Source organism: Manis pentadactyla, chromosome 7 (assembly GCF_030020395.1).
Source record: "Manis pentadactyla isolate mManPen7 chromosome 7, mManPen7.hap1, whole genome shotgun sequence".
Taxonomy (NCBI): Eukaryota; Metazoa; Chordata; class Mammalia; order Pholidota; family Manidae; genus Manis; species Manis pentadactyla.
In genome coordinates this window covers 33,601,560-33,615,136 of record NC_080025.1, presented here as the reverse complement: position 1 = coordinate 33,615,136, position 13,577 = coordinate 33,601,560, and the positions used below count along the sequence as shown (strand labels likewise).

Below are 13,577 nucleotides of genomic sequence, written 5' to 3'. Positions count from 1 at the left end.
TTAGCTCTGTGGCAGGACAGTGCCCTTAGCGTGTCTAATCTACTTCCTCGTCTGGTTGACAGGAGGAAGCATTCGGGATGCTCGCCGGCACCTCGGGGTGATCTGTGGTAGAAAAGCCTGCCAGCCTGCAGAGTTGAAAAGGAGTCTTGGCCAAAAACTGAGGTGCGCTGACCCTACTGGCTGACTTACTATGGCTATACCGACGCTGCCTGGGCCGTCGGGGAGTGGTACGAAGTCTTCTGAATGCTCTCTGTGTCACTTCTGTGATTCCAAAGCAATGCTCTGACTATGAGCTGGCATCTGCAGAGCTGTCTGCGGGAAAAGAGGTGTTGATCGTGTAGATGTTACTGCTGGGGCTACTGAGGCAATGTCAGCTGTGTTATAATTAATGATGACAGCCACCATTTCTGTGTCTTGCCCCACGTGATCCTCACAGTATCTTATCCTGCTGAGGCTGCAAGGGAAAGTGACAGAGAGCAACGGCCTGCTGAGATTCGCACCCCAGCTCCAACCCTCAACAGCTGTGTAACCTTGAGCACCACAGCAGCTTTGGGCCTTGGCCCCCTCACCTGTAAAGTGGAAACAGTGGCTGCACTTACCTCACAGGGTTATTGTGAGAAGTAGATAGCCCTAATGCAGAGACAGCAGCTGTCACACACGGAGGACAATCTAAAGGTTTGCTTTCAATTCCCATTTTACAGACAAAACAACTGAGGCTCAGAATGGTAAAGTAACTTGACTAAGTTCCATCACTAGCACATGGCAGCTAGTCTAACCCAAATGCGTTAGGCTTCAGACCACATGTGCTTAACCACCATGCTTGTTCTCAAGCATGACAGTTACCTGCCAAGGTAAATGAACCCTGTGCGGCTGGGTCCTCCTCACTCAGGGCCTCATGATGGCCATGCAGGCTGAGAAAAGCCAGACTCTGGGCCTTGGAAACACAGGACCTGACCTTCCAGCTGAGTCTGGTCTGGCCCAGCAGCGGCCAACCTCCCCTAGGACAGCCCAGGGCTGCTGTCTGGTCCTGCTGGACTCCCTGCCGAACAAAGATTCTCAAAGGCAGGCACTGGCTTTGAGTTCTCGGTTTCCAGCCACATGCCAATTTGCAAATATAAAACAATCAATGCTCCTGTCTCCCCAGAGTGATTCTGATTATACCAACAAACTTTCCTCCTAAACCTTGCTAACCCACCCAGGCCGAGGCACACTGTACCCAGCCCTGAAGGGCCTGGGGAGTGTGAGATGGTCTGAACGTCATTGTCCGTGGGGCCCCCGCTGCCTGAAGAGCCAGTGCAGGGCTCGGGTGCCATCTTCACTGCTGACATCCCCGGTGAACTGGGCTGAGCCACACTGCCTCTCCGGGCTTCAGCCTCCCCGTTCGGGGAAAAATTAGACCAGATGATCCATGAGTTCCCATCCATTCTTCTATCTTTATAGCCATATTTTAATTCAGAGCCAAATCTCATTTTGATCTGAACATACTCAAAAACAACTCAAAATATATTCTCACTTTAAAGAGATACACAGGCTGCTTTCTATCATGCATAAATGGAAAGCAGCCCTGTGCCATTTGCAATTGTTAAGGGATAAAGGCACTTTGAAAACCCCAACATAAGCTGCTGGGACTACTGAGAGGGCAAATCTTTTAGCCTGATATCTATGCATTACATGAAACTGATGGCTTAAAAGCTTTTCTCCCTAAGAATAATAAGCAATAAACAGGACCTACTCCTAATCTGGTTCACGCCAATCAGCCCTGGATTACAGGTGTGAGCACGGCTTGCCCAGGTTTGTGCCTCCATTAGCAGACTGCAGACTTTTTATTTAGAAATTTAAATAATAAATGAGAAAGTACTATGAACACCTCAAAAAAAGACAAATTCATTACAGTGATTGTCTCAGAATGGATGCCAGCTCACTTAAAACTACTAGAGGGACTCAGGATCTTATTTTGGGCCTTGTGCTAATAAAAAGCCTGTTATTTAATCAGCAATGCCAGTACATTTTGAATTAGCACAGAAGAAATAAGTTGAAAAGTAAGTTATGAATCACATGGACTTCCAGGTGGTTTGATATCTAAAATTATTCTATAAGTAGCATGTATGAAACGTGACTACTTACTGACTGGTTTTCTTTGCTCCCAAACATCATTGTAACTTCTATTTTTATCCTTTAAAGCTATTTTAAGATTCCTTAATTAAGACAGGTTAATTTCATCAGATATAGCTGTTCAGATGCCTGATTCATGAAAAATGCAAACTACAGATAATAAATTTCTCCACTGCTTTTTAGAAGGTTTCATAATCTTTGTAGCATGACCCTTCTTCACGGCCGACGGTGTTGACCCCTTCATCAAACTGTCATGCGCAATACGAGTACACTGGACCCAGACAGGAGGAAAGAAGACAAATCATCCGGGAAGCTAAGGTATGGCAGAGGTAATGACCAGGTTATTATTCTGAATGATAACACCATTGCACTGAAAACTCTGCCTAATTAGATTTCACACAAGGGGGCAAATGCTTTAATATTTAACAAGTATAATGGTGTAATCAATGTACATAAATCAGGCCTGATAAGGAACACTGCTTATTAAAGAGGCAGACAGATGGCAATGGGAAAGGTATAATCATTAAATGTAAAATCTCACAGGTTCCAACTGTGCACACCAGCCAAGAACTTTCAAATTACTACTCTGAACCCAGACACTCCATGCATTATTTAGTCCTGTCCTCTTGCTCAGAAGATTACAGATACACCCACGCCACAGCGTTAATAAAATAACTTGATTCAAGTAGATCACCTCTGCTGCTTCACAAAGCCATCTTTTCTTAACCACTTTGGCTGCTGTCAAGATCCCAGTGAGTCAAGATGTCCAACAACTCTTATAATCATCTCAGTGAGATAATTAGTCTTCCTTTTTATCACCGTCAAGAACACTTAATGTGTTGGAAGCCTTCCTGATTCTATTAAATCCACCCAACCTGCCACAAGATTATGAAAACATAATTTGTTTATAGGTAGCTTTGAAGAAAACACAAAGTAAGAAAACAGTATGCAGGAATATTGTTTAAAAGCCACGTTTATGAACTGCGAAGTACGGTAAAAGAAACTTCTAAGGGTGGGTTGTCTGGTCTCTGCAAAGTTAGCTTTAGACTCAAATACAGAGATCCTAGAAGGCAACTTTCCCATTTGTGAACACAGTTCCTTACTAATCCTATCGACTATTAAATTGCTGCATTCCTTCATTTCACACATATTTATTGAGAACATACTGTGCCTCCACACTGTGCTAGACTCTTTGGAATATATATATTTTTTAAAACTGTAAGTGAGGGTCCATATGCTCCAGGAGTCGACAGTCCTGTCCAAGTGGGACACATGAGCAACTACAGTGCCCACCACCCAGAATGCCTGGTTGTGCTTGGCACCCAGGGAGCCACTATGGCAGTCCTGGGAGTGGGGCTTTAATGGCAAACAGACCTATGCTCAGATGCTGATTCTGCCTGTCATGGTCATCCGACCCAGCCAAGGTACGTTATCTATAAGAATCTCAGGTCTTGAAGTATTTTTGTAAGGGTTTTTAAAAATTCCACCAACAATGTGCTTCAGAGAGTATTTAGCACATCACAGATTCCTTCCTAACCTTCTGCCATCTCTGCATTCCCAGGAGAAGATGGGTCTCACTTTAATTGAAAAACCAACCACTCAGCCGTAATGATGCCCATTCCCACATAGATCTCTCTCTTAGGAACAAACAATCCCATCTTTGACTTGTGTCCATAAACAAACTCCTCCAGAACTGTTCTCACCAAAGCTCTCCAGAAAGATCATGGATGTGAAGTGCAGAGAACAAAGGACTCACATGGTAACCCACTAGCTGGATGTGCACAGACGAAGTTGAGATCACTTAGAGTCCATTTGATTCATGTCTATTACTGCCATCATTTCCATTTCTGATGTTAAAAAATCAACAGGAAATGAAAGCCAATGCCCTTGGCCTTACTTAGAATCGCCAGGCAAGGTGTTCCACATGTCACTGAGCCTCAACTTTATGATGCATTCCCTACTCTGTGCTTCCCTCTGCTGCAAACTCCTTGAGGTCAGAAACCCATCTTTTTATCTACGCACCTCTAGCCATGACCACAGTGCCGGGCACACAGTAGGACCTCCATAACCAGAACCCTAACGACCTGAGAGCAGGCATCACCATAGAGGTACCTAAATACCTGCCAGCCAGCCAGCCATGGGACCTAGGGACCTCGGATGGCCCATCAAGAGCAGTGTGATGGAAGCAAGGGACCTAGGTTCCATTCCTAACAATGCTGTTCCACTAAGGAGCTGGGTCATCTTGGATAAGTCACTTCACCTCTCTAGTCTCTGTTCATCTGCAAAATATGGAGATAGTCCAAATGATCTCTGACATGAATGATTTCTGCAAACACTGCTAGATCAAATGATCTCAGAGATACTATTATTTCTATTGATGTATTCTTGCTAACCACTGGTCCTCCCATTACTTCTAACTCCAGCAAGTCATTGAAAAGACCACTAAATGAAGTCTACAAACCCTCCAGGGCCCAAGAATCCCTTTTAAATGCACAATTTTGCTGTTTCAAAGACTTCTAGTCCATAGAGATAAAAGAAATGAACATGTCCAGTTTTACTCAAAGCTTCTCCATTCATTCTCTGACCTTCGTTCCTGAGTGACTAAGAGCAGCAGTAACAGCCATCCATTCCACACTGGCATGACTTCTGCACCCACGATCATCAGCTGGTCATTTATTAAGACCAGGAAAAGGAGTTTCAAGACACTGGGGCCTCCCGCGTGTCTTCACCCTAGGCCACACCATCTCCCTGAGCCAAGCACACCCCTCCTCATGCCTTCAGGCAGCCAGACAGTTGTATAAAAGACTGACACCAGCCTCCCACCTGCCCCCAAACCCTGAGGAAAAGTGCCAACACTCACTGATCACCCTTGGCACTAATAAAACTCACCAAATGGAGAGAATGGGAAAGACACTGCAATCCTGGTCACCAGTAAGCAAATGATGAGTAGAGTTGGCTCCTGGGGCCACTGTCTTGAGGGGGAGGAACCCAAAAGCTTATAGATTCTCCCACCTCATTTCCATCAGAACAAAAGCATTTAGACACCTGCTCTGCAGAAAGGCTCCAAATTCTCATTGCCTCTGTCCTCCACACTAGCAATAGCCCAGGCATGGGGTCTAGACTCATTCTCATGGGAAGACAGAAAGGTGATTCCAGTGACACTGAATGAATTCTCTGTATTCCTAAGGATACTGAGGGAAGACACCCTCAGGATTTTTCATTGCTTAAGTGAATAATATCTTCTCTACAAAGATAAAGTATTTTTGAGGCAACACGAGACCTAAGGTGTTTAATCAGCTTACTTGATCCAACAGAGAAACTTGATTTATGCTCAGATTTTGGCTTGGGCCACAATTTGGACTGATGAATACATTCACAGTCCATAAATTTCAATGCTTCCTATTTGAATGTCCCTTGAGACTCAATGATTAGATGTCTAGGTTAGGGACTAAAACTTCTCTCATGCCATAGAGTGAGTCAGCTCCGGAATCCTTTCCCCACCAATCTAGTCTTCTTCTGTAGCTCCTAGTGTACCCCGCCACCTGGAGGAGAGATACCACAGAAAACCAAACCAAAACAAAAGACTCCTCAAACCTGGCACTCTCCTGTTAGTCAGCCCCATAAATCTCTGGGCCATGGGTTTAGTGAAAAACCAAAAAGTCCATCCCCAGCAAACAGCATGCTTTAGAGAGAAGCCAGAGCTTGCAGGTCATGGGTGCATCCAGAGAAATAGCTCCCCTAACACAAGTCTCCTCCCTTGGTTCCCATTAGGTAGCCACCATCATACTTTAATAAATCTTATTTCTATGCAAATAAGATACCCAAATGTACCCTCGGTATTTTGAGTTACGTATTCCTAAGGAGGCTCAAGAAGTCCCTATTTCCCACCCATTTGGATACAGAGTAGATGGGAAATAGGAAAAGGACAGCTGTTTAAAGTAGCCAAGGGACATTACAAATTCATTCTTTCACAAAAAGTCCCAGTCACTGTGTTGCTCCAACACTGTAAGCTACATAACGACACCAAGGGCGGTTTTCTGGGCTTAGTGTCCGTACCCAAGCCTCTTATCAGAGTGGCATATACACCAAGGGGGCCCCAAGACATATATGGTTATAATCATGTAAAACTTATGAACATTAAAAACTACCCAAAAGTAAATTAGAAGATTCAAGGGCAAATACAGAATGCTTCTCCTCATCTTCCAAATGCTCCTCGATCCCTGCTTTCTGTTCCATGCCCCTTCCTGTGTGCCTTTTCATGACAACAGCTGATGTGTACTGTGTCTACCTTGTGCTAAGCAGTTATGTACGTGGCCTAAATCAGTCAGTAAACCACCCAATAAGACAGGCTCTATTGCCCTCACCTAAGAGATGAGAAACCTGGAATGTTGGGGATGAAGTAGCTTGTCGGAGACCAGAGTTAAGGTGTAGTGAAGCTGGGGGAACCGACCCCCTTTCAAGCCCACTCCCCGAGGCGCCACTGCCTCATTCAGGTCCTCGTGTCCCTGTTTTCTCCGATAGGAGTGCTTGGCATATATTTATTCCACTCACTTTCCCAAGAGCCATATGAACTCTTTGGAATTCACTTCAAGGACTATTCTTTCCACAAACTGTCCTTCTGTTGTTTCATTAAAGTTTGCTTGCTTGTTTCATTTTAATACATTCTATTAATTCTAAAAAATGGGCTTTTGAAAATTACAGTAACTTGCTATAAACAAACTGTTCCCCAATTCAACATTGCTTTTAATTTTTTAGCATTTAAGAAGAAAAAAACCGGAATCAAGCTTCTCTGGCACCTGGGCAGGTTCTGTTTGCTTATTCGCAGAAGGGTTGCTTTATGCCTATATACCAATGCATAATAAATAAGGAATCCAGGCCTCCTGCTCCCTGGTTTGAGGTAGACGTTCTGAACTGTAACGATTTGTAAAAGCCGCATTCCCTCCCCACCGCAGGCAGCACCTCCCCCTGGACACCGAACAAGGCGGCCCATCATTATGAAACCACTAGGAACATCTCTCTAAAAACACTCCTGATCTCAGAACACAGTCCACTCTACAGCAATGCCAGCAGGACCCTGGGCAGAGCCCCACAGACCTGGCTCCCCGCCTCACGATGAGACAGATATGGGTGTATTTAACCAACTCTCTAACGGGGTGAAGTGGGGAGAAGCTTGTTTTCCTGGGACATCAACTAACCCTTGAAGGTCCAGAGCAGGAACTGGCAACAACTAGTAGTCCTGACATAGCCTCCTGCTGAGAGAGGGTGCACTGCTTCGGGAACACCCGGCTGTTAAGGACAGCAGAGAACTATAAGTCTGTACAGGCACAGCAATCTGGGGCTGCAGACGGGCTGCAGACCGCTTTCCAGCTCCTCGGGAGAGCCCACCCGACCTGGAGCTGTGCAGCTGAGCGACGTGACCCAACCCAAACTGCTCATGTTCTTGCCTTGCCCTCCACCTAGATCCAAAACTCCGTCTACTCAGCCCACCTCAAGCTTAATCGCTGACTTACTCCAATTTCCACAAGACCTGAGTTCTTGGCTATTCCCCAAAAGAGCCTCTCACCCTCAGCCCTTGGGCCCACGCCTTATTCTACACCATAGGCACCTATCCTGGGCCCCAAGCTGCCAGGGCCTCCTGAAATTCATCCTCTCCCAGCCAGCCTGGGGACAGCCCAGAATGACCCAAACCCTACAGTGGGGCAGCTCACGAACCACCCAATGTCACTCCCAGGTCTGTCCAGCACCCAAGGGGGAGAAGCGGAGAGGAATGGCGTAAATGCATGCATCGCAGTCCACCCTGCATTTTAGGTATCTTTATCTCTACCACCCCAACCCCATGAGTGTGTGGACGAGAGAAGGGAGAGAAGGGAGTGGTGAGAAGACACAGGTAAGAGGAAAGACACCATTATCAGTCAGTGCCTACCACCTCACGTAGCTGGCACTTGACCTTTACACCTCATTTACTTCTTGCAACAGTGTGTAAGGTATGGTCTCCATTATGCACACGAGGAAACTAAGTGTCGAAGATGTTCACTGATGGGACCAGCACCCCCAGGCTGAGATTCAGATCCACAATTGCCCAGCTCCAAAGGCTCAAATGCCTTCCTCGCTACTGCCACCTGCCCCACCCTTGCCATCTCTGTGGCGTCTAGCAAATTGCTTAACATAAGAGGCGAATAATAAATATTTGTTGAGTGAAGGCATTACTGGTTGGCTCCAGCTGTCGCACCTTAATATTCTGCAACCCACATACCTGGTTTGATTTGTGTTTCTACTTATAGGATGCCTGCAAAGTGACTTGATAACGTAATGCTGTACAGAAATTAAGTTATACCACATTGTATTGTATTTTGAGCTACTAGAAAAAGCTACATACAAAAATTGATAAATAAAATGTGCCGGAAGCAGACCCATTGATAAAAAGTCATTGGTCATCTTGCTCTGTCATGTCCAGCAATGGATCTAAAAACAGTAATCTAAGGATAATCAATGTTACCATGCTGTGTTAGCCCTCAGACCGCTGAGACGGGTCCTGTGCTGTGCTGCGCATCCAATGAGTATTTATGCTGGAAAAGTCGGCACACAGGTGCAAGTCCTGTTACCTGGAAGACGGGGACTCAAGGCCCAGCTGCATCACTGACGAGCTGACGCAGGGCAAGCAACTCACCTCTGTAAACCCGGGTGTTCTTGTCTGTGCGTGCTCCCCAAGGTGGCCATGCTGACTACGCCAGGAACTCATGGCCCGCACTTAGCAGAGCAGTGTTAGCCATTTTATCACATGAAGAGAAAAACTGTAATGAAGTACAACAAGAAACCTGAAATAAATCACTTGCCTTTGCAAATATAACTCTAAGCACTGACTTCACCTGACTCCTTTGTTTCGGACTACTGTGACTACTACAGTCGTCAACCCTGAGATCAATGCCATCAACAATAAGAATAAATCAAAACACCCCCGAGGAGTGACGTATCTATTTACTATGCCCAGGCACTGCTCCAGCCACTTCTACAGACAGCGCATCACACAGCTGTGCAGACTGCGCCCGGTGGGAGAAGAGTGGTGTGGAAGCCCAGGCTGCCACCAAGGGCACCTTATGGGCTAGTGGCCGTCCTGTTTACATGCTGACTGAGACTTCAGCAGGTTTCACTTTGGGGAGCCCCCAGGACCTAAGTCAAAGACCAAATTACCACTCTAGTAATTTCAATAATGGAGTAGCTGACTGTACCCCAAGACCACCAAAGGACAACACCCATTACTGAGCTGCCAGCATGTACCCACGCACCTTGGGGATGTGAAAATAAGGCAGGCCCTGGTGTTCAGTCCAAACAGACAATTCCCATCCACCACCCCCTTTCCCACTTCCCTTTTCCACCAATGCACATGTTCTTGTGTGTGAAAATGAAACAAAGTATCGGATGTGACCCCAAGATAACCAAATGTTATGTTTCCCATTGTCTAAAAACAATAAAAGCGATCTGCAACGTTTCAGGAAGTCATAGGTTCGGAACATTCGTCACAGATTCTAACCAGCAGTCGCCACATGGGCCCTTCCAGGAGGCACAGCCCAAGTGCAGGTTCCTGAAAATGACTCCTAGGCAAAAAAGAGTTTCTTATTTCCTGCCACGTGGGTGATCTAGCCCTTGATGAAAAAACAGCAAAAATCAGACTGACTTGTTTTAATATCCCAGCATGTGAAAATCAGAATTGGATGCCTGATAATTTTCTGAACACAAAGACTTCTGCTAACCGAAGAAACCCCTTGGTAAGATTTAGGGCCTCCAGCGCCATGCACTGAACTCTCTGTTGTTAATTTTACTCTACAGGTTAATGGTGTTTACTTGATCACTGTAATTAAACCTCACAAAATCTGAAAATATAATATTCTCTTACTCATTTGCAAACAATATGGCAATATTTTCAGTAATAATGTTTACCTACAAACATCGTAGGTATTTTTTCTACCAGATAGCACATTACATCTGACAAATAAAAACACCAACACACTTTCCAGTTATTCAGTAATCTTAATGACTAACTTCATTCAAATTAGAATTTAGAAATTAGCTCTTTTCAAAATCCGGCAAAGAAAAATGTTTTTCAGTGATGTATCTTGGAATGTAATAAAACATGTTTTTAAAGGTAGAATTTAACGTGGCCCCCTTTATTAAAAGAAAAGACACCAGGAACTTCAACTAGCCAGATAAAATTCCTTGAGAAACAACTTGGGCTGTTGCTGTATACCGATTTAAGAAATAAAGCAATTTCAAACACATTAAAAGATAAAAATAAGATCCACCAAAGACATAGAAAAAAAAAACCTTGAAAATACTACACCAAAATCGCATCTTTGGTTTTTTAGTTTTTAAATATCATATATTTGATTACAAGGATGTGCAAAGTGAAAAGCCTGTTTCTTAAATCTCCTTTAAACCTTTAAAATTATTCTAAAATGGTACTGAAGCTGTCATTTAAGACCTCTTTCATTTATTTTTAGGCCTTTGGTAATGCTTTTCACACAACGTTGCCCTATGCTAATAAAGTATTCCCTGTCGAGAACCCAGGAAGTTAAATTCCTTTGCTACCTTAAAGGACAAAATAATGGCAATAATTGCCAGCCCAGGGTGATTCACTATGCAGACGAAGCCCCAAGTGGTGACGCTGCTGCTCCAACTTGCCTTTGTATGTTTTATAAGGCTGCTCCGTCACAAGGACAAAATCATTAGGTAATAAAGGCTACCTGAGCTTTGCATCTTTAAAAACCTCTACTAGCCCTAACAGATAGTAGGGCTATCATTCAGAATCCCCAGTTCCTTTCAACAGAAATGTTTTTTACAGGATGTTACCCAAAGAATATCTTCATTATATTCTGTATTTCAAATCAACAAATACTAAGCCCTTTCAGCTGCCAGGCACTGAGCAGGGCATGGAGAGACAAAGTAAATAGGAGGTGAGCACCCCAACAGAGCTTCCTATTATTTCTGTTCAATATAAGAACATCACACTAAGTAGAGAGCAAGAACAGGTGAAGACTGGGAATACAGTTCATCCACCGTCACATGATCTTAAAAAGAGGTCCTGACCAACAGGAAAAGCTGAAGGATGGCCCACCCCTACCCTCAGTGTCAGCTCCTCATTTTCAAACACCCAGACAGGGCAGCATCTGAGGTTCAATACATTATGGTTGCATGAACAAACAGATGGAAAGTAAAATTGCACAGAAGAAATTTCTATTTTGTATTAAATATTGAGACACACCAGAGTGGGGGAATTCCTAAAAGTACAGGAAGACAAGAGACAACATTAACAAAGTGCTTGTGCTCCAGGCACTGGGTTAAGTTCCTAAATGCTGTTCATTCTGCCTAACAGCTCCATAAGGTGAGGAATACAGGCATTTTAACAGGTAGGAAAGCAAGGCTGGGAAAGGTTATACAGTTAATAATTGGGGCAGGCTGCTTGGAGCCCAGGTACCTGAGATGGCAAAGCAAATGTTCACTTCACTATACAGCACAGAATGGTGAATCCAAAAGTTTCAGACTTCATTATGAACTCTATTAATACAGTTTGTAAATAGATGAGATTTAGAACACAAGGGTGAACAGAATTAGAGTATATCAGCTCTGCATAAAGTACATGTAGTACGGTATTTAATGCAACGGAATTATTAAATGTTTCTTGGGCAAAGGATACTCTTGTTTTCCAGGAACTGGTATTCTCTGGGAGCACAACACACAATTCTGTATCCTATTATGCATTATTTCACGTGTTTAAGTCACTTTTTATGACGAAGGCTTTGTGTGCTTGCCTTATGCTTCTATTTGAAAGTTTGAGACTTTCCTCCTTCCAATTAGTAACATGACAGCACCACACAGGGCTTATTAATGCTTGCTGCTGCAAGGAGCACTATTAAAATTAGGACTTTCTTGTATGAACAACGGTAACAAAATCCAAGAAATCTAGTAGAATTTAAATATAAATGTCTAGGTGTGAAAGAACAGCTAATTATCTTCATTATCTAGACCTAATGACATTTAAGCGAAAACCATTCCGAGGTTCTGAAAACACACTAGGAGTGGACTTTGCAAAATAACCACTCTCGTTTGTCAGTGTTTCTCAAGGCTCACGTTTCCGCGTGTACAGGGCTGTTACACTTTTTCCTCTCCCATCATTTTTTCTTTGCTCGTCGATGCAACGATAACTCAAAACCACTGACGGCAGTGCAGGTGCAGGAAGCGCCGCAGAAACTACAGCTCAGCCTTCCCTTTGGACGCTTTCCTCTTCCTCCGGCCGCTTCAAGCCCGCTGCCCCCAGACCGGGACCCGCACAGGTTCTCCACGCTGACCGCGCCAAGCGCTTCCTCCGGGCACCACCGGACCGCGCGCCGCGCGCACAGGTACCGCCGCCCGGGTCCGAGGCAGGGGCGCGCCGCCCGCCGGCCGCCCTCGGCTCGCCCGCTCCGCGCTCTCCGGCGCGGCGCGGCGCAGCGGGCACGTGTGCAGGCTGCTTCCTACGGGGTGCCGGACAGCAGCCGGAGGCCGCGAGAAAGGCCGGCAACGCCGAAGCGGCCCGGGACCCTCCCCGGCAGCCGCCCCCGCGGCCCCGCGCGTTCACCTGCAGGCCCGCGCCCTCCGCGGGGCCCCGCCGCCCACAGCCCCGGCCCCATCCCGCGCCCCCGGCGGACAGCGACGGCGGGAGGCTGGGCGCGGCGCCGTCTCCCCGCGGCACGAACCCCCCGAGGTCGCGCCCCGACGCCCGGGAGGGGAGCCGACTCACCGTCAGGTCCTGCTGCTCCGGCGCCGCCGAACCTCCCCTCCTGCGCGGCCGCCGCGGGCTCGGCCCCACCTCCCTCTCCGGCAGCCTCGGGCCTCCGGGGACCCGGGGCGGGGAGCGGCGGCGGCGGCGGCGGGCGGAACGGCGGCCAGGCCCAGCGCCCCGCCGCGCGGTGGGAGCCGGCGCCGCAGCGCCTGCGTGGGGCGCCCCCTGCCGTCGAACACGGCGCCCTCCCCTGCGCGGCCTGCGGGGCAGCGGGGTTCCGCAGGTGGGCGGCTTTGCGCGCGACCGGCGCTGGGACCCGGAGAAGTTGGGGGGCGCGGCCGGTGCCCCGGGAGAGCGCTGGTCGGGGACCGCCTCCACACGTGTGTGGTCCTCCCCCTTCAGGACAGCTCCGGACCCCCACCTGCCGCCCGCTCTGTCCCCTCTGCGGTCACGCAGCTGCCGCCCCCAGCTTCGTGGGCCGATTTACTCACATAACTTTGACAAGTGGACGTGCGGGAATTAATTCCGCAGCCGGCGGTTTTGCGGCCCCCTCTGTTTTAACGCCCTTCACTAGAGGGCATGTGGTTACAGGGAAGCGCAGAAACCCCGTTGGCTGAGACCCGCCGCGGCGGGCAAGGATGTCTGCAGGCCCCCTGACGGCCACTGGGAGGCCGGGGGAGGGTCTGGAGGGAAGGGAAGGGGGCGGGCAGGC

At 47.1% G+C, this 13,577-nt stretch overlaps 1 protein-coding gene across 4 annotated transcripts in view; it reads right to left on the bottom strand.

Annotated features, from left to right (window-relative positions):
- The window catches only part of CSGALNACT1 (chondroitin sulfate N-acetylgalactosaminyltransferase 1), a 350,833-nt gene extending 337,729 nt beyond the window's left edge, over nt 1–13,104 (bottom strand). For 2 of the 4 annotated variants that reach the window (XM_057505244.1, XM_057505246.1), the window contains exons 1-2: nt 12,884–13,104; nt 8,780–8,903 (exon numbers count right to left, since the gene is read on the bottom strand). The gene's annotated coding sequence lies outside the window, so the exon portion shown is untranslated. The remainder of the gene's footprint in view (nt 1–8,779; nt 8,904–12,883) is intronic. The other 2 variants (XM_057505249.1, XM_036896290.2) reach the window with 1 other exon arrangement.
- Nucleotides 13,105–13,577: the final 473 nt, after the last annotated feature.